General features: G+C 51.0%; 1 protein-coding gene across 1 annotated transcript in view; it reads left to right on the forward strand.

The window, feature by feature from the left end:
* Positions 1-19,925, forward strand: part of LMO1 (LIM domain only 1) — a 39,067-nt gene that overhangs the window by 883 nt on the left and 18,259 nt on the right. The window lies entirely within an intron of this gene.

Consider the following 19,925-nt stretch of genomic DNA (forward strand, 5'->3'; position numbering starts at 1 on the left):
GGCGAGCTGTGCGCGGGCCGTGCGCTGCGCCTCGGGGCCGCGTGGAGGCTCTGGTACCCTCCGAGCTCCACGCCGAGGCGTTTCGCTCTGAGCATTTCGTCTCTGCGGCTGCTTCTCTCACCGCAGCCATCACCCTCGCGCCGGCCGCGTAACCCGAGAGGCGCTGTGCGCCGAGCAAATCAGCGGCTTCCGGAGAATCGGACTCCAGAGCCTGGGGCGGGCGGGAGCGCTGGGGCAGGGCGCCGAGCAGGCGAGGGGAGGGCCGGCTGGGTCCTCCGGGGGACGGCTGCCCACGAGTGTGACTCTGTGAGAGAGACGCCTCTTGTGTTGGCCCACTGTCGCCTCGTTTCCCTGAGCGCCGAGGCGGGAGTTTGGCCCGGAGGAAGAAAGTGTCCCGACACCGGCCAGTAGCACTCTTGCGGGAGTGCATGGGCCTTATGTGGTCAAGAGCCTCGGTGTGCCCAGAAGACCGCAGGGAGAGGTCCGAACAGAGGAGCCTGTGGCTGCTGGAAACCACTAGCAGGTGGTCCCTCAGACCCCAAAACCTCCCTGGCTGGGAGTGCCTTGCAAGTGTTCTCTCGAAGGTTGGAGATCCCGGCCCCCTTGGAGTTAAAACCAAGTGGGTGTCCTGTGGCTTAAGATGAGTCACCCGGGTCAGGAGAGTGGCGGTTCCCCAGTTGTCCCAGACCCTCCTGCCTTGTGGGTGAGGCCTGTGTGTTGGTGTTGTAGGGACATCTGCGTGTAGTTGTCCGCGCCCACCCTGCTGCCGGCGTTCTGCCACTGGCCCGGAACTGAGTGGGTGGGTTTGCTGTGAGTCAGCGGGATTCATCTTACAGTGACTAGTGGCCATCCTCTGACCTTCTACTCAGAAGTCTCTGCTGGGCCTGTGCCCTCTGCCCCCTGGGGCAGTGGTGGTATTGATGTGGTCACAGTGAAAATGCAAAGTTAAGCGAGGTCACACAGGATGTTCACGTTGCTGCTATCACGTGCTGACACCCCCAGCTTACCCACCACCTTCTGAGAGATCCAACAGGCCGGGGGACATTTGAAGGGTCAGGCCTGGGATGGCATGTAGAGGAGCCCTGTGGCTGGGAAGCCCAAGAAGGCCGTTTCTCATTGTGCATGAATTTGAAGAGAGGACAGGGGAAATGTGTATTTCTGAGCTGGAGTGTGACATCCATCTTCGGTACACTCTTCTCTATGGACCCCTCCCCTGGAGCCCCATATGGGCCACTGGAGAACTTCACATAGAATAAAAAGGGGAAGAAGGGGTCCAGGGTCAGGCCAGACAGAGGGGGAGGAGGCCTTGATTTAGCACCTTTCATCACTACTGTGCTACTTCGGAACAGTCATGCCCATCTCCAGACTTCATTTTGCCTGTCTGTAAAAATGAAGGGCTTGGAGAAGCCAGTGCGGCGTCCTTTCTTGGTACCTAGGGATGCTCTTGCTATGGGAAGCACTGGAAATCAGAGTACATATTTAGCAGAGGCTGGCTCCTCAGGTCCAAGCCAAGAATGTAGAAGAACTGAGCTCTATCATGGGAAGCCTCAGGCCAGGGACGTTGATCTCATGCTGCCAAGTTGGCACCCCCACCCGGATCTGGATCTCAGTCCAGGCACCCCAGAGTGCCTAGGACTCTGTGATAATACTAAGGGCTTCAGATGAGCCCCGAGTGGGAATGGATCTCTGGAGTCCTTTTAGCCAGTCTGCTGCCTCCAGACTGTACTGCATCTCTAGCACCCTGGGCATGTGTCTTTTCTGGCATCCACAGAGATACAGCAGAGAGTTTGAGACACCCTCCATCCCCATCCCATCCAGTCTAAACAATATGGTGTCCACTGTCACTGATGCTTCTGGGCTCTGGGATCGATTACAGCACAGGCAGGCCACTGGAGTCCTGAGCAACCACCAAATTCTTGTCTTGCCCAACCTAGAGCTGTCCTCTAGAAACAACCTTTCTGCTCAGATATCCACACTCCACTTCCTGTTAGAGCTGGCCTCCCTGAGTTCCAGGAAACCTTGAAGGTGGCACTTTCAATGTGAGGAGAGAGAAAGGTTCTGGATCCACTCACCTGGTCCTCCAAACCAACAGTCTAACTTCTTCCTGGACACTCCTGCCCTCCCAGCAGGTGGCTATCTGAGCAGGGTAGTGGCATTGCCCCCCCCCCGCCCCAGGAGCCCTAAGAGGTGTGTTCCTCAGGGCTGCACACAGCACCCTTTGTCTGGCTGCAGCAGGGACTTGGGCTGCTATTAACCACCCCAATGCCTTTTCTCCACCTGACAGCATCTTGTCGGGAGAGGCTGGGGCTCCTCTGGTTGAAGTCGGGTCTGCCAGCTGCCGAGGACCAAAGCTCCCGCTCTGCTGGGCTGCAGAGCTTTCATGTTGCACTTCTGAAAGATAATAAAATATCAATCGTTTTGCCGTAGCAACGGGTTTAAGAGACTTTCTGAAGTATTGAATCGTCAGAAAAAAATTTTTTTTTTTTTTGCTTTTAAGCTCAGTGCATTATTAATAAAGTAATCCATTAGGTCGAGCAGTGAAGGGTCACCACAGAGATGGAAAGATCTGTTTTGCAAACGGTTAAACTTCGGGTTTTAAGATTAATTGCTTTCATTTGGATGCTTGCTCTTGGCCTAGCCATCTCCACTTTACTGGAACTCAGGGTCCAGGCTTTCTAAATGCTGCCGGGTCTGCCTGTCAGCGAAAGGGAGCCGAGCTCCAACTTTCCCAGAGAGACAGCCCTCCTTCCCTTGGGCACCTGCAGCTTGGGCTGGCACCAGGCTGTGGACCTTTGGGGACACTTAAAGTCCCAGGAGAGCAAAGGGAGCTAGTGCCCTGAACCCTGACAGTCAAATTAGCCCTTGGGCTGTTGACAAGGAGGCCCTTGAATAGGGGCAAACAGCAGAGGGTCCAAGAGGACTCTAGAGCAGTGAGATGCCTTGGGCTGTGGGAGACCGAGCAGGAGAGGATGCTGGCAGTACCCAGCTGGGGGTGCTGGTGTGTGCCCAGGTTCTTGCTGGAGAAGGGCAGGTCGGGGTGTAAACCACCTCGGCAAAGGCTCAGCAAGAAAGGCTGGGGTGACCACAGGAAGCAGAAAGCAGGTTGTGGAATTAAACACCAGATGATTTCTAGAGCATTTTTAATAAGTAAAAATGCCTAAGGAGAGTGGAGCTGGACTGAGGAGGACCAGACAGTGGAGTGTTTAATTGTTAATGACTGCTAGGAGCACAGCTGACTCGGTTGATCCACCAGAGCAGGCACTTGGCTATGCTTGGGTACTGACCAACCCCTGCTGGGGCACCGGCAGGACCTCTTGGGATAGCATCTCCTATTCTAGACCATAGAGAGTCCTGGAGGCCTCTCCTGGAAGTGTGTGGCCAGGACCATCCCCAACCCTGGAGATGGAGGTAGAGAGTGGACCCCGATGCTGTTCCATGCCAGGATCCCAGCCCACCAGCAGGAAGTCAGAGTCAAGCAGGCACTACTGCCTGCTGAGGACTGGTAGAGGCCTTGTGGGGGTGGCAGGGTGGGGACCAGATCCTGCACTTGCCTGGTGCCTGGAAGTGGTGGGTATCACTATCTGCATCTACCATAACCAGCCCTAGCCACAGCCCTCCTCTCTGCTGGGAAGGAGGCATCACAAATCCTGAACAGCACACACTGCCGCTTTCCCTTCCTTCCCAGACTCAGCCAGGCAGAGAGTCTGTAAGGATGGGTCTCACCCCCACCCACGAACACCTCTGAGCTTTGGATAGGGAAGCAGGTGCTTCTCCCTGTTCCCTGCCCTTCCATTCACTTGCTCACTCAGAGCTCTGAGGGGGGACGGGGAAACAACATAAATTGGTCTGTCGTCCAGAATCCATGTCTCGCTAATGTACCCAGATTAACTCAACTGTAAATTGTCTCCTTGGATGGCGGTGTCTTGCTAAAAGTTTCCCATATGATTCATGATTTGGATTGCTTTTAACGGCTATTGGCTAAGCAAGCCGGTGACTGTACAAGGTGATGCAATTGGCATTAGCGAGGGGAGGCACGGGAGCGTGTAATGCAGTCAATACTGCATTAACTACTGATGCCCAATTACAGGGAGCAGGAGAGAGCCTTTCAGGAGCATTAGGACTGGGGGAAGCTGAGATCACTGGTCACTGCTTGCCTAAAAGCTTCACCCTTTGCATGCCAGGGCTCAGCACTGACATAGCCACTTGCTTGGCCTCTGTGTCTGCGGGAGCTGCCTTTCTTTCTTGCCGTCTCTCTCTGAACATGTCCCACAAAGATGCTTTTAGCACATGGAAATGTGCATTTTCCCAGAGCTAGGGCTGCCTCTCTTCCCTCCCGAGAATTGATTCCCCACCCTACCTGGTGTCCCAGAGCCAAACCAAGCGGCTGCCCCACGCGCTTCCATTTAAGGAGCCTCTCAGCAGGCCCCATTTGTGAGCAGGACCAAGAGGAGGTCTATTTTGGTCTCTCACCCTTGGAGCAGATGACTGGTTGCCAGTGAACACCAGCAGCCGACCCTCTGTGATCATGGGTGAAGGAGACACAAGGTTCTGCCATGGCCTAGTGTGGTGCTGCCAACGTCAGAAAGTAGCAGCAGTTGGTCGGGCTGGGAAGTCTTTAAGCAGAAGTCAGAGCTGTGGTGGAGTGACTAGGGGAGTCTGAGGGGGTTGACCTGAGCTCTGTTGGAGTCCCGAGCAGATGCGGGCCCAGGGAGTTAGGGGCTCCCTCTAGAGCTATGCCCCACCCAAGGCCCAGCTGCCCTCGTGTAGTGGGAAGGCCTAGGCTGTTGTTTGGATCCATCATCTCCAGGGGCCAGAGGGGTGCCACAAAGCCCTTGTCAGAGGCATTAAGAAGATTGGGAGCAGTTAGGGCAGAAGATGGAGAAAAGGACAGGGTGTCCCTGTGTTCCGGCTACTGTTTGACTTGCTGCCACCTCTACCGTTGCACTAAGCTGTGCAGGTCCATGTGTCCACTGTGGTTTTGTGTTCCACAGCCACCCACCATTGAGGTTGCTTTGCCTCCATGCCTCTGCCTCTCTACCTTCTCACCTCTACAGTGAGAACAACCACATCTAACGGGCAGGATTATTATCAGGATTAAATGAGATACTGTCCATGTACACATCTGATAAGCCAGGAATTCTCTTAGCTTTGTGAAGCAACATGGCTCCCTGCTCACAGTATGATCTGAAATAGCCCCATGCCCAGTCCAGTGACTTGTTCACTGGTGACCACTGGGCCCTCACCCTCCCTCTTCCAGTTTATCCATCCTGGCTTTTGATCACCGCTGTCCAGAAGGCAGGCTGACCTCACTACTCACCACTGTCTGGATTCCCAAGGCAGGTAGCCTCATGGAAGAAGTCTCCAGAATCACTCTTTGCAAGCTTCTTCTTATATAGGAGGGAGGTTGAGGCCCAAAGAGGACAAAAGAGCTTTCTAGGACTCCTTGCGGGGTTAAAACCTAGAGCTTCAACATCTTTCTGCCATGCCCTCTGTCCTGGCCCTGGGTGTGATGAGGCTGGGTAGAAGAGAGCTCTGATTAGAGAGAACATCACCGGCACAGTACTTACATCTATAATCCCAGCATTTTGGGAGGTCAAGGTGGGAGAATTGCTTGAGCCCAGGAGTTTGAAACCAGCCTGGGCAGCATAGCGAGACCTCATCTCTACAAGAAGTCAAAATACTAGCTGGGTGTGATATCGTATACCTGTAGTCTCAGCTAATTGGGAGGCTGAGGCAGGAGGATTGCCTGAGCCCAGGAGGTCGAGGCTGGGTGAGCCGTGATCGTGCCACTGCACTTCACCCTGGGCAACAGAATGAGACCCTGACTCAAAGAAAGAGAGCACCTGTGTGTCCCAGGCATGACTCTACCCAGTCTACTAGATAGGTGCCCAGGAGATGTGGTCCTATTCTCAGATGTAAGCCCTCTGGGCACTCACCTGTGCTGGGTCTTTTGGACTGGAGATGCCCCTGAGGAACACATGGCACATAGCCCATCCTACCTGCCTGTCCTGCCCGGAGTTGAAGAACAGTGAAGCAGTAGGGTACCCTTTCACCCCTGGCTTAGCTCTTTGTACTGCTAGAGTGAGTTTTCCTGGGGTGGGGGGGTCTAAACCACACCATGGGGCTACACCAGTGGAATCAACTTGTACTGGCTTGCAAGAGCTGATTTTGTGCTTCTCTTCCCAACTCTGGGTTCAGAGACATCACACTGGTAGCTTGAAATCAGCCATGGTGTGAGCACTTTCACCATGGACAGTGGCAAACGCAGATTGGAGATTTTTCTGAAGAGCTGGTTGTTAACCATTCATCAGCAAACCGCCAGAATGCATTCATCTGGGACCCTAGACCCACCCTTTTCTGTCCTGCCACCACCACCCTCCCATCCCAGCTACTGTCATTCTCGTGCTCATTATAACCAGACTGACCTGATCTCTGCTACCCTGGTATCTGTCTGAGACCTACTGCCACTTTGACCATCATACTAAGCTACACAGGTCTAATATATCCACCCTGGTTGAAGACAATGAGTCAGCAGGACACCCTTTTGTGTTCCATGCAGACCCGACCCGGTGTCTGCCTCTGTACCTGGTTCCTCTTGTTCCCCTTGCCTGGCACCCACTTTTCCCTTTAGTTGTCCATTCCAGGCCATGCTCAGGGACACATCCACCTGACCTAGCAATAGGCTTGTTCCTCACTGGTTGGAGTGTGTTCATTTTGTGTTCTGTCTAAGGCAGGAGCCCACGGTAGCTGATACAACGGAGGGCAAATTAAAAGCTGGTGGTATGAGAAGAGTGAACAGGCTGACCCATGTTCCCAGGGCAGATGCCCAATGTGAAGGCCTACTGAGTCAGGTCACTAGCTCCTACTTCCTGCCGCTTCCTTTGGAGGTCAACTGGGCTTTCTTGAGTCGCCTGCTGTCTTCAGGTTCTAGCATGATTCAGAAGATCTGGGTTCTAGTCCCAGCTGACTGCTGTGTGACTTCAGGCAGTTTACTGGGCCTCAGTTTTCCCATCCCTACAATGGGCACAATGGTTAACTAGCAGCTAATGTCCATGTGTGAATAAACCAGGGAGCCTAATGCCCACGTGAATTGATATTGCTCTCACATTGTTACAGTATGATCTCTTTGGCTTCAGCCTCTCAGTCTTTAGGGGTCATAAAAACACAATAGCTATCATTTTACAGGTCCCTTACTTAAAAGTAAGGCATTGTGCCATGCAGATGAATCAACTACCCCAAAACTTTAGAGGCTCGAAACAATTCCCATTTATTTAGGTTAAAAATTGTGGGTCCGTGGGATGGGCTTGGTTGAGCAGTTTTTCTGGTCTCAGCTGGGTTCATTCACACCTGGAAGATGGAGGATACCTGATCAGCTGCATACCTGGAGTGACAAGACTACATGTCCCTCATTATCCAGCAGGCTTGTCTGACTTGTTCTCATGGCAGAGTCAAGTCTAGAGGGTGTGGCACACACAAGGCTTCCTGAGGCCAAGGTTTGGCACTGGGATGTTGTCACTTTTGTTGCATGCTTTTGGCCAAGACAAATCACAAGGGCAGCCCAAGTTCAAGGGATGGGGAAATGGATTCTACTCTTGAAGGTAGGAGGTGAAAAGTTGTATCCACAAAGGCTGTGGATACTGGGAGGGTAGAGTATTGGGACTGTTTTTGTAATCAGTCCACCAAACATTTTCTGTGTATGATCTCATTTAACACCCATAACAACCTTAGCAAGAGAAGCTACTATTGTCCTCGTTTTACAGATAAGAAAATTATTGTCTGAAGAGTTTTGAGTAACTGGTCCCAGGTCCCACAACTCACGAGTGCCAGAACTGGAGTGTGAACCCAGGCAGACTGACTATCATATACTCATTCTCTGGGCTCTGCCTGCCCGCCTTTCCAGCTGTCAGACTTGGGATGGAGAGAAGGACATTCAGAGATAGCTCAAGGAAGTATGGAGGAGCCTGCAAGATGACTGGGGTGGGAAGAAGCTTGCTATATAGGCAGATTGTCGGGGGTTGTTGTGAGAGTCCTGTCCCATTCCTCCTAGAGTCAGCCTGGAGGGGGACCAAAAGGAGGTCAGCCCCCATTGCCCCTTCCAGCATTTCCTCTCTGTCCTGCAAAGCCTCTAGACGGTGTGAAAGAGTGCTCTGTGTTACCAGAACTGACTTAAGCCTGGACATATATGCAGATGTAGCCAGATGAGAATCAATTCATTGGTTGGCCCCTTGCCTCAAAATGGGGTGGTAAGTGGGCTGGTGAGAGGCCTGTGTACATTCATAAGCCAGCTGATTGAAAAGCAATATTTCAGATAAATACAAGCCAGCGATCTATCAGTGGTTGTAATAAAACCCAGGCTTCAGGCTGTGATTTTATTTTGAAATAATAAGAATTGCTTGATTCTTTTTACTTGAGTTACCATGGTAATTCCAGCGTGGAGCAGTGTTATATTGATTTAGAAAGTGGACAGTAATATTTCTTTTGTGTTATTCTGTTTCTAGGCCTTGATTTCTAATTTCCACTTGGAGATTACTTTTATAAATTTCTTAAGTCCTTCCACTTTTTTTTCCTCTCACAGTATAATTTTCCTCTCATACGCCGCTATGTTCTGAGCTTATTGGTTTGCTCTTATTTTAAATTAAACTTGCTGGTTTCAAATATTGAAATGACATCTTTGTCTGTGTCTGTACTTTGGTTTAGCAAAATATTACAGTCTGACGCTTTCTGCTTAATAATTTAAGGGAGGCATTCTGTCGGCCCTCACTGGGTGCTGATAACTTATGACTCAACCAACGCAGGCCTTAAACTCCTGACATTTTAATATTGTGTGGTGGGAGCGGCTGCCCCTCTTCTCCGAGTCTTGCTGGAGAAAAATCCGTGTGGTACCCCAGAAGGGAGTTTTAATAATTCAACTTTGCTGGTTGGCACGATGACTTGATAGAGAGGGGGAGGGAGACCCATTCTTCCCCAACAAGTGGGAGCAGCTCTGGCCTGGGCTCCTGCATTCCACTCCATCTTGCCTTCCTCTCCCCTGAATCTTTAAAAAAAAAACCCAGTCCCTGATGATAGAGTGGATAGGAAGGATTGTGTGGGGCTGCCTGTGGTGCCATTAGAGTGTCTGAACTCTCTGATTCTCATTTCTCCTGTTTGTAAAACAAGTAGAATGAGCACAGGCTTTGAGTCAGACAGACTAGGTTCGAATCCTCACTTGGCCATGGAGTAATTCTGATGAGTGAGTTGTAATGATAATTCCAGTTAGTAAAGTGGATTTGATCACAGTCTCCATTTAGGTCTGCTGTGACTTGAACAGGAAAAGCTTCTGACGGTCTTGTGAATGAATGGTGCAGTTTCCCTGGCTTCCGAGGGTTCTGGTAAGAGTACAGGAGGAAGGGGGAATGGGAAGCTAGCTCTGTTTCAGACATGCTTGGGGCTCCCATCCCTGGGAGGATTGCTCTTTATTTTGCTTTTGTTTGAGTTGGGGTCTCACTCTGTCACCCAGTCTGGAGTGCAGTGGTACAGTCATGGCTCACCACAGCCTTGACCTTCTGGGCTCAGGAGATCCTTCCGCCTTGGACTCCCAAGTAGCTGGGACTACAGGCAGTGTACCACCCTATTTGACCAATTTTGTTTTTATTTTATTTTTTGTAAAGACAAGATCTCACTATGTTGCCTAGCCTGGTATCGAACTCCTGAGCTCAAGTAGTCCTCTCACTTTGGCCTCCCAAAGTGCTGGGATTACAGGCATGAGCTGCAGTGCCCAGCCAGGATTGCTCTTTGGAAGGCTGTAGTTCCTTGAGGAGGTCGATTAGCTCTATCCACATTCCTGGTCCGCCCAGTTGAGAGCAGGGGACCTAGGTATGGCAGCTGGAGACAGGGACTCCTCTGGACCCCTCTCCTCACAATACTCCCTATCAGGGCCTGTACTCTAGGAGGGCGTGGGGCAGAGGTCTGTCTGCAGGGTCCCCTCCCAATGGTCTTAGAAAAGGTCCCTCCTTCCTGAGTGTGTATGCCAGCATGGTGGTGTCTTTGTTACCTAATGCTGTGTAACAAATTACAGTTAGCAGCTAAAAGCAACACACATTTATTCTCTCATTGTTGTGGGGCAGGAATCTGGGTGTAGTTTATCTGGGTCCTCTGCTCAAGGTCTCTCTCAGAGTGTAGCCAAGGTGTCAGCCAGGCCTATGGTCACGCCTCAAGATTCCTCTGGGGAAGGAACCACTTGCAGGTTCCCTCATTTGGTTGCTAGAAGGCTTCTGTTCCTCGTTGGCTGCTGGACTAAGGGGTCTCCATTCCTTGCTGGCTGTGGACTGGAGGTTGCCCTCAGTCCCATGCCATGTGGACCTCTCCAACATATGGCAGCTTGCTTTCCTGAAAGCCATTGAGAGAGAGTGTCAGCTCACAAGAAGGAAGTCACAGTCTTATAACCTAATAATCACAGGTGTGACATTCTGTTACTTTTGCTGTGTTTTCTTCCTTGGGAGCAAGTCACTAGGTCCAGCCCACACTCAAGTAAGTGAGGCAGATTGCATAAGGTGTGATTACCAGAAGGACAGGATCACTGAGGGCCATCTCAGAAACTGGCCTGGGTGATGATCCTCTGGAATAGTGTCCCAGGCCCAGGCATCCAACAGGTTAGCTGCCCCCAGAAAGATGAGTCACTACTTCCATCCCCAGGAGGCCCAGGACCTCTGCCTCCTGGGTCACCTCATACCAAGGAAGGGCACAGATGTCTCAGTCTTTTATTTCATCTTCATCTTGGGAGGCCAGGAGGACAAATAGTGGCTCCATTTTGCAGAGGAGTAAGTTGTGCCCAGAGAAGAAAACACATTTGCCTAGGATACCCCAACAAGTTGGCATGTGGCAGTGTTCAGAGAAGAACCAGGGTCCTGTAAGCCATGGGTCTGGGGAGATAGAGGTAAAGACCTTCTTGGGCCCTCCCTGGTCCTCGTGGTAAGAGAGGATAGCACTGAATGTGTGCGTGCACACGCACGCGCACACACACACACATACACACACGCTTGTGTAGGGTCTGGGACTGCTGGACTCCTTTCACAGATGGTAAGTTTTCCAAGGATAGAGGGGCCTGCAAAGCAGCCATCTAGTGGAGCCTATTACCCCAGGGTCTTTCTTCTCATTGAGTGGTGACCATACCCTCAGAGGAGGTGCGGGTGGTTACTTCTTGAGTCAGCCTTCCCACTGCTGTGAGATTCAGGGGTTCAGTTCTTCCTGGCTGTTGCAAGAGGAGGTGGAGATAGTATCTCTGAGGCAGCCTCTGCAGCAGCGGCAGCTTCACCCATTCCTCACGTGGGAGTGGAAGGAAGAAGTGCTACTGTGGGTTGGAGCACTCCCATAAGCGGCCTGGAGAGCATGGGACTGGCCGTCAGAACTCCTGCATCCATGTCCTGGTTCTGCCACTGCCTCGTAGTATGTCCTTGGAAAGGTCTCTCCCTGTTCTGAGTCTCAGTTTCCCTGTTTACATTCCCAAGGTGACTGCCTGCTTGATGCCTTGTGGTGCTTTATATGGAGACATGACTGCTGGGGAATGGGTGTGGCAGCAGAAAGGAACCCCCAGTGAGATCTCTTTCTCTTTCATTGCTCTCTTGGTGTCAGAAGTCACAGTTTCCCAGGTGAGAGCATTTGTGGCCCTTGGTCCTCCACATTTGGTCTTGTCATATTTGAACCCAAGTGGAAGGTCCCTGTGCCCTGCAGTTCCCAGATAGAGTCTCAACTCAGAGGCAGAAGGGACCCTTGGAGCAGGCTCAAAGCCTGGAGGCCAGTGTGCAGAAGTCATAGTCATGGGCTAAGAGTACCCTGGCCAATTACCTCCTTCCATGGCTGGAGAAATGGAGGCACCCCAGAAGCACCTGTTTCCTCTCTCAGATGAGAGTTCTGAGATACTGTCTGAGAAGAAATGTCTAGGCCCAGCAGAGGCTGCATCCAGCATGGCATGGCAACTCAGGGCTGTACCCCATCTCTTTGCCAGTCAGTGAGAGGCTGTCTCATCCAGGCAGCTGCTCTGCCCCCAGCCAGAAGCTGTTTCCCATCTGTGAGCCATCTTCTTGGCAGGGGCCAGGTCTCTGGGGAGCAGTGGGCAGTGGGCAGGGCTCCCGCAGGCACCTGGTTCCAAGCTGGTACTCCACCCAAATACAGAGTTCAATGTTTTGACCTGCCTTTGTGCCCCAAGGATGTTTTCATGCTGCACTTTGATCTTCAGAATGCTTTATCAGATCGCTGCTAAAATATGCTGTATACATGAGAATAACAGCTCATTAGTATTATTGGGATTGTCTAAAAAAAAAAAAAGGATCCAGGAAAAAAATAGAATTGATTGAAATAATTAACACAAAGTAAAACTGGCACCAGCAAAGACTGCACCTGGTAAAATATGTTATTGACTAAAAATTGACAGAAGACTCAAATCTTCCTGACAAAATTTAGATCTGCAGAAGTTGGCTCGGGAAACATTTTCTGGTAGAAATAATTGCCAGGAAAAAAAAAAATTCTCAACAGTGGCAAAAGCTCTAATTTGTAAGATTTGATGTGAGCCCAAAGCTGATCATAAACCAATAGTCATTTAAAAATTTAAAAATAATTTATTCCAATGAAAATAATCTCAAATTTAAAATGGGGAAAGGTGAAGACGTGGTTTAACATTATGAATATAAAAGTGATCAAGGAATTAAATTGACATGATGCTCACTAAGAGCTACTTTCTTGATGAAAACTGTACTTTGGTAAATTCTTACCAAAATATAGATGTTAGGAGCTAGCCCCTCCTAGTAGATGCTTAGTAAATATTTATCGAATGAATGAATGAATGAATGAATGAACTAGTGAAGGAGGTCTGGAGAGAGAATCAGAGAGAATCATAAGGATGTCTTTTTGTCTGGAGAGAGACAGGAATCTTTAGTTTGTGACTGAAGAGGTCAGTGTGGCTGGAGGTTAGAGCATCACTGAGGAGGCACAGTGGTGGTCAGGGCTGGCAGGACCACATTGTGCAGAGCCTGGTGGTTAGTGGCTAGGAACTGAGATTATGCTAAGATGGGTGGGAAGTCTTTGAAGGGCCTTAGGCAGAAACAAGACTCGCTCTGTCACCCAGGCTGTAGTACAGTGGCATGATCATAGCTCACTGCAGCCTCGACCTCCTGGGCTCAGATAACCTTTCGCCTTAGCCTCCCAAGTAACTGGGACTATAGGTATGTGCCACCACACACAGCTAATTTTGTGATTTTTTTTTTTGTGGAAACAAGGTCTCATTATGTTGCCCAGGCTGATGCCAAACTTCTGGTCTCACGTAATCCTCCCGCCTCAGTCTCCCAAAGTGCTGGTATTACAGGTGTGTATCATCGGGCCCAGCCCAAATTTACATTTTATTAATTACATTGGGGCTATTCTATGGAATATAAATTGAAAGGGATCAAGTTAGAAGAAAAAGCAAAGCATGATGTAGGAGAGAGAAGTTCTTCCTTTTCAGCTTCACAGGGTGACCACTCCCTACCCCTCTAGCCTCAGACTGCCCTGTGCTCCTCTATGCCTCCCTTCATTGTTCTTTCGAGCTTGCTGTCTGGGCCTGTGTGGGGATGGGGCAGGTAAGAGTCTGGGTTGGTCAGCGGAGGCAATTGACATCCGGGAGGGAAATGATGGAGGCTTAGACTGGAGCTGTGGCCTCAGGAATGGGAGCTCATCTGAGGTCTCCCACTGGTCAGGATCTTGGCTGGAGCCTCTCAGCTCTTAGTATCAGGGTCTGACTCATGGCCAGAGCTGGAGCCGAGCTCCAGCGAAGGTAGACCAGTGTCCCTGGATACAAGCCTGTCCTTACCCACCTTTGTCCCTGAGGACCCTGCTTGCCCAGCCCAGCTTTGGCCTGAAGTTTTCCCCTGACCCTGTGCTTTCTCCTCTGTTACTGCCATGACTAGGTCACACTCCTGGCTTTCTAGGCTCTGAGGGAGTGAGCCAAAGCTCATGGGCCTGACACAGGCAAGATTATGCCGGGATGGGGAAGCAGCAAGTCCAGACCTGCCCAGCCACCTGTGGGCCAGTTCCCAATTCCTTTGGCCTCCCTCTATCTGTCTGGGACAAGTGTTTCTTGTCCCTCCCACTCTGGGGCAATCTTCTTTCTCAGACTGGTTCTTCCAAAATCTCCTGATTCTGGGAAAGAGGCTTAGTTCAGGGTCTTCCTACCCTTATCTACATCTATACAATCTGCCCCCTAATTAAATGTGCCAAAGCTCAGCCCAGAGAAGTGCAGAACTTGTCTGAGGCCATAGAGCCACCTTCTTGTGATCTGGGAACTGAGGCCTTGCTTGCAGTGAGCTGTCTCTCTGGGGTGCCCTGCCCAGCTGCCAAGGGCTTAGGGACCCACCAGCCACTCCATCCTGTCTCAAGGGTACCCACTCTTTTCCCCATGACCCATACTCCCAAGAGCTCTGGCTTCCCTTCTGGGTGCAGGATTCAGACCCCTCACCCTAAGAGGAGAGAACACCCAGAAGCACCAGCTCAGACATGTGCAGATTTGAAATCTAGAATTGTTGGAAAGAAGCAGTAGCTGTGTGAGAGCCTGACTACTTGCTGCAGAGGTAACTTGTTTTGGGCTTAGGAGGTAGTAGGCATGGATGCGGATTCCAGTCTTGCTCTGCTGTCCTCTGACTGAGATCTCAGGCAAGTCTTGCTCTACCGCTCACTGCTGTGTGTTCCTGAGCAAACCACTTAACCTCTCTGAGCCTCAGTTTCCTCACACATAAATGAGGGCCAGAGCATCCTCTCTGTCCCCTGCACAGAACTCAAATGAGAGAAAATGTCTTCATGTGTTTTGCCAGCTGGGCAATACTGTCCCTACCTGAGGAAATTGTTGGTGAGAACACAGTGCCATTCCTGCTACTTCCTACCCCGAGAGATCTTCTCAGCTCTGGGCCCCATAGAACTTTGGGAGAGAAATTCAAAGAAGTTCAGTGGTAGTTTCCCTAAGGGGAAGCTTCCCAAGTCAGCGTATCATGTTGAATTCGTGTAGACTCATGGAGCCAGCGTCATGACTAGAAAAATGGGCATGTGTCCATTTGCCCCAAGGCCCGAATATCCTGCTCAAGAGACCAGAACTGTCCTGTCCCCTCCGTGGGGCTCTCTTCACCTGTGGGAGAATTGGAGGCTGGTCTGAGATGAGGCCTGAGCCACCATAACTACGCTGATTCCCCCAGACTGGGGCAGGTGGACGTCCCCTGCCACAGCGTGGTCCCAGCTCCCCCTGCTGGCAAGGATGCTCCATCTTGTTGAGGCACCTTCTGAGGTTAGCTGCAAGGGGTGCTGTTCCTAGCCTGGGCATGGTGTCCTCTCTCCTTCCAAAGGCAGCCTTGTTGTCTTCCTTTCTGGCCTGGATCTGAGTTTGCACACCCCTGCCCTGTCTGGTGGGCCAGGTCCCCTCCGCCTAGCAGGTGGCCTCCTCCCCTGCTCCAAGACTCAATTCTTTATGAACTGGTTTTTCTTGTTCTCAAAGGAATGTTTATGTTGTGTTTGTTTGTTTTAGTATATAACAGCTTTATTGAGAAATTTGCATACCACAACATTAACCTTTTTAAAATGTATAATTTAGTGGTTTTTAGTATATTCACAGAGTTGTACAATCATCACCATTATTTAATCCAAGAACATTCTCTTCATCCTCAAAAGAAACCCCATACCCATTAGCAATCACCCCCCATTGCTCCTGCCCTGGCAATCACTAATTTGTTTTCTGTCTCTATAGATTTGCCTATTCTGGACATTTCATATAAATGGAATTATACAATATGTGGGCTTTGTAGCTGCCTTCTTTCCTAGCATAATGTTTTCTTTTTTTTTTTTTTTTGAGTTGGAGTCTCACTCTGTCGCCCAGACTGGAGTGCAGTGGCCATTGCCGGCCACCGCAGCCTCGACCTGCTGGGCTTCGGCGATCCTTCCACCTCAGCCTTCCAAGTAGCTGGAACCACAGGCGTGCACTACCACGCCCGGCTGATTTTTAAATTTATTGTAGAGATGAGGTCTTGCTGCCCAGGCAGGTCTCGAACCCGCGGGCTCAGGCAATCCACTCACCTTAGCCTCCCAAAGGCACAGGATTACAGGCTGAGCCACCGAGTAGCCAGAATTGCAGGCGCGCGCTACCATGCCCGGCTAATGTTTTCAAAGTTTATCCTTGTTGTAGCATATTTCAGTGCTGCATTTCTTTTTATGGCCAAATAATATTTCATTGTATGTATACCCTGTATTTTATTTATCCATTCATCTATTGATGGATGTTTGGGCTGTCTCTACTTTTTGGCTGTTATGAATATTAGGAATAATGTTGCTATGAACATTCATGTGCAGGTTTTTTGTTAAGACCTATGTTTTCTTTTTTGAGTTGAAGGTCTTTTTCTGTTATGTAGGCTGGAGTACAGTGGCATGATCACAGCTCACTGTAACCTTAACCTCCTGGATTCAAATGATCGTTCTGCCTCAGCCCCATGAGTAGCTGAGACTACAGGCATGCATCACCATGCCAGGCTAATTTTTTGATTTTTGTAGAGATGAGGTCTCAGTATGTTGCCCAGGCTAACCTCGAACTCCTGGCTTAAGCAATCCTACCTTGGCCTCCCAAAGTGTTGGGATTACAGGCATGAGTCACCATGCCGGGCAACTTATGTTTTCATTTCTCCTGGGCATATACTTAGAAGTGGAATTGCTGGGTCATATGAAAACTCAATGTTTAGAGGTATTTGTTTTTAAATTCAAATGAATAGTGCAAGAGTGTTTAGGAGAGAAGCCATCCTTGACTGGCTGAGCTTTTGGAAGGAAGGTTGCCCATAACCTGGTCCCTGCGGAGCTCCTGGAGTTCATGGGAACCTTGGGGAAGTCCTTCGTCCTGGAGGCTTCAGTTTTCTGATCTATGAAATGGGGTTAGTCCTGACCTCTGCTCATCTCCAAGTCTTTTGTGTGTAATCTCTACTTGCATCACTTGGCAAGGATTGCACAGCTGTTCTGCCTGCTTTAGCCATTTTTGTTCTTTGGCCCTGTGAGTTGGTTGTTACTGCTCCTCTTTAGCTGACGAAGAAACTGAAGCTCAGAGAGGCAAAAGGACTTAACTGTGTTTACATTATGATTCAGTGGCAGAGCTTGGACTTGAACCCAGACTCACCAGCCTCGGTTGTGTCTCTGCAAGGCAGGGCCCTGTCTGAGCAGTTGCCATCTTCTGTGTTGCATCGTGGGTGCTGGGAAGTCAGGGCCCAGACATAGCCAGTGGGCTCTGTGCTGTGGAAGAAGGAAAAAGACCACTTTTTATCTGTGTGCCTTTGGATAATTTGCTCCACCTCTCAATTTCCCCATCCATAAAATGGAAGCAATAATTACAACATATAGCACTGGAACAGGGACTTAGTAAGATGTGTATATGAAGTGCCGGCATGATGCCAGGCACACAGAGGGTAGCAGGTTCGGGTTACAACACACATGAGGAGGGGTGAGGGGTGTGGGGTACTATGGGACTGTCAAGAAGGGCAGGCTTCTTCAGAGCCAGCTTTAAGGAGGAGACCTCACTTGGGCTGGCCAGAAAGGTGAGCAGTGGTGGGGGGTGTCCCCTGGGCAGTCCTGGGGTTTTTAGGGCTGCTGGAGACCATGAGGAATTTCCAGGGATCTCGAGAGATCTCTCATCGTGTGAGAGTGTGTGGACACACTCTGCTGGTACCTTCCGTTCTTCCCCCCAACCCAGCCTGCAGATGTCTGAGTCGGGGGCTTGCATGACTGCCTCAGTTAGCCCGAGTGGTAATAAAACACTTTAAATTTATTGTGACATTTGGATTTAATTAAAAAGTACACACTTAGGGAAGTAGAACATAATGGGGAGAGAGGCAGGGTGGCTTTTCCCCTCCTTTCTTCCCCAAACTAATTAGCGTTGTATTTTAAATTGTTTATGTGCCGCTAATCATCGTAATAAATCATTTATACTGAAAAAGACACACTCGGCTGTGCCCGCCGTGCGGGTTCCGCTCGCCGGGCTCTATCGTGAACAAATTGATCTGGAAGTGAATTTATTAACCACTGGGGAAGAAATCATTAGTGCTTTCTCTAAACATTCCCCAGGTACGCTTTATTGCCGCAGTTTATGCTGTAACTAAAAGGAGCGTTATCCAGGCCCGTGTTGTAATTTCCTTGCAAAGCCAGCAGCATACTCCCAAGGAGGGGCCGGGGAGCCCCTGCCCCCACCTGAGGTCTGGTGACCCCAGCCTCCTTTCCCAGTGCTCCTCCTTCCAGAAGGGGTTCCCCAGAAACCCCTGTAGGCCCAAGGCCTTGATGACCTCCATCTGTTGACTCTCATCTGCAGAGTGGTTTGCAGTCCCTCATGTTGGTCTCAGGAGATAGCCTGGGGTTTGGAGAACTGGGGGGTTGGGGCTGAGGGGGTCAGTGGAGTCAGAGAGACTTGTCCTTGACAAGAGATGGGGAAGGCACCCACTATGGGAGCACAAATGCGGCTGAGCAGGGACCCAGCTGCTGAGCGGGGGCCACAGCTGGGGCTGCCAGGAACATCCTCTGTGGGCCGAAGCCTCTGAGACCTTCCTTATGCAAGCCCGAGGGCCTTCTCCCAGGTTTGTCTGGAACAGTCTGTTCTTCTCAGGTGTTTGGTGAGACCTACTGTCTTGTGTATCCCTGTCACCTCACAGTGCAGGGCCCCGCTGGTACTCAGTACTCCACACGTGGCCTGACAGATGACAGATAGCATGACTGTCAACTCCCTGACTGCAGACACCTGGCCTTGGATAATGCAGCCTGGGTCACACCAGCCTGCCCAGCAGCCAGCCTGCCCTGCTGACTCACACAAGGGGCAACATTTTCCTTTGGCGCTGGGGGGCTTCAGACCACTCTCACTTCACAGGGACCGCGCTCCAAGACACTCCCAGCAGGCTTTCTCCCAACAGGCTTCCAGAAGGGAAATTCACTTCTGAACAAGGATCTTCTCCCCCGGAGCCCATGGCTGGTCTAGGATGCAAATCCCTGGCTATCTGACTCCCAAGCCTATGTTCTGAGTGGCTTCATCCCCTGGTGCTCCAGAGCCTCCTCAGCCAGGGGCGGGGGAGGATCTGGCTCATGTGACCTTCAACTCCTCCCATCCAGGTCTATGAAGGAGGACTGGAGCAGCCCCCAGGGCCTCAACAGGAAGCCTCAGGACAGCACTTCAGGCAGGCTCCTGCCATCTCAGGAGAGCAAGAGCCAAGGGACTCCTGTCCCTGCTGCTCCTAGGGGCAGGATGGGGATCTCTCCCCCAAGCCCCCTCACCCTCCCTCCCCTCATCCAGCCCAGTGGCTGCCCCTTCATGAAGAAAGCAGGACCCAGCAGCTGGCTAGGCCAAGCCTGTCTGGAGGGTCCTCTCTTTGCGCCTGGAGAACACATTTAAAAGTTTGAATTCAAAATTGATTTTGAAGGGCCCTAATCTCTGATCCCCTGGTGCTCACGGTGTGTCTGCGGCTCCTGCCAGACTCTCGTTTTCTGGTTCAGCGCGCTGGAGCTCACGTCCCTGATGCTGTGAAATTGAGACTCGTCTGAGAGTCCATGTCCTCCTCCTCCTCTGTGGAGATTGCAGGCCCCTTGGGAGCCCTGTTTCATTAGATGGGTGATGTGGGCTTTGCGGGTGCCCAGGGAGCAGCTGAGTTGCTATCAGGGGAACACAGCTTCCAGATGCTTCCCTACTGGTCCCCACAGCTGTGCAGCTCCAAGTAGCATCCTCTTAGGGGACCTGGGGGCTGGCTCCAGCAGCGCAGGATAGGATGGGGGTGGGGGTGGTGGCAGCTACAGGTAGAAAAAGGCTCGGGCCTGGGGCTTTTCTATGGGAACCTCCTACAGGAGCCATCTCCTCCCACTGGTCCCCAGAGGCTCAGACTATGCTGGAGGGGAAGAGTGGTCATATTGTTTTTGTTTTTTGAGTAGGAATC

The sequence above is a fragment of the Carlito syrichta genome, unplaced genomic scaffold (assembly GCF_000164805.1).
Source record: "Carlito syrichta isolate Samal-C Ts95f unplaced genomic scaffold, Tarsius_syrichta-2.0.1 Scaffold308837, whole genome shotgun sequence".
NCBI lineage: Eukaryota > Metazoa > Chordata > Mammalia > Primates > Tarsiidae > Carlito > Carlito syrichta.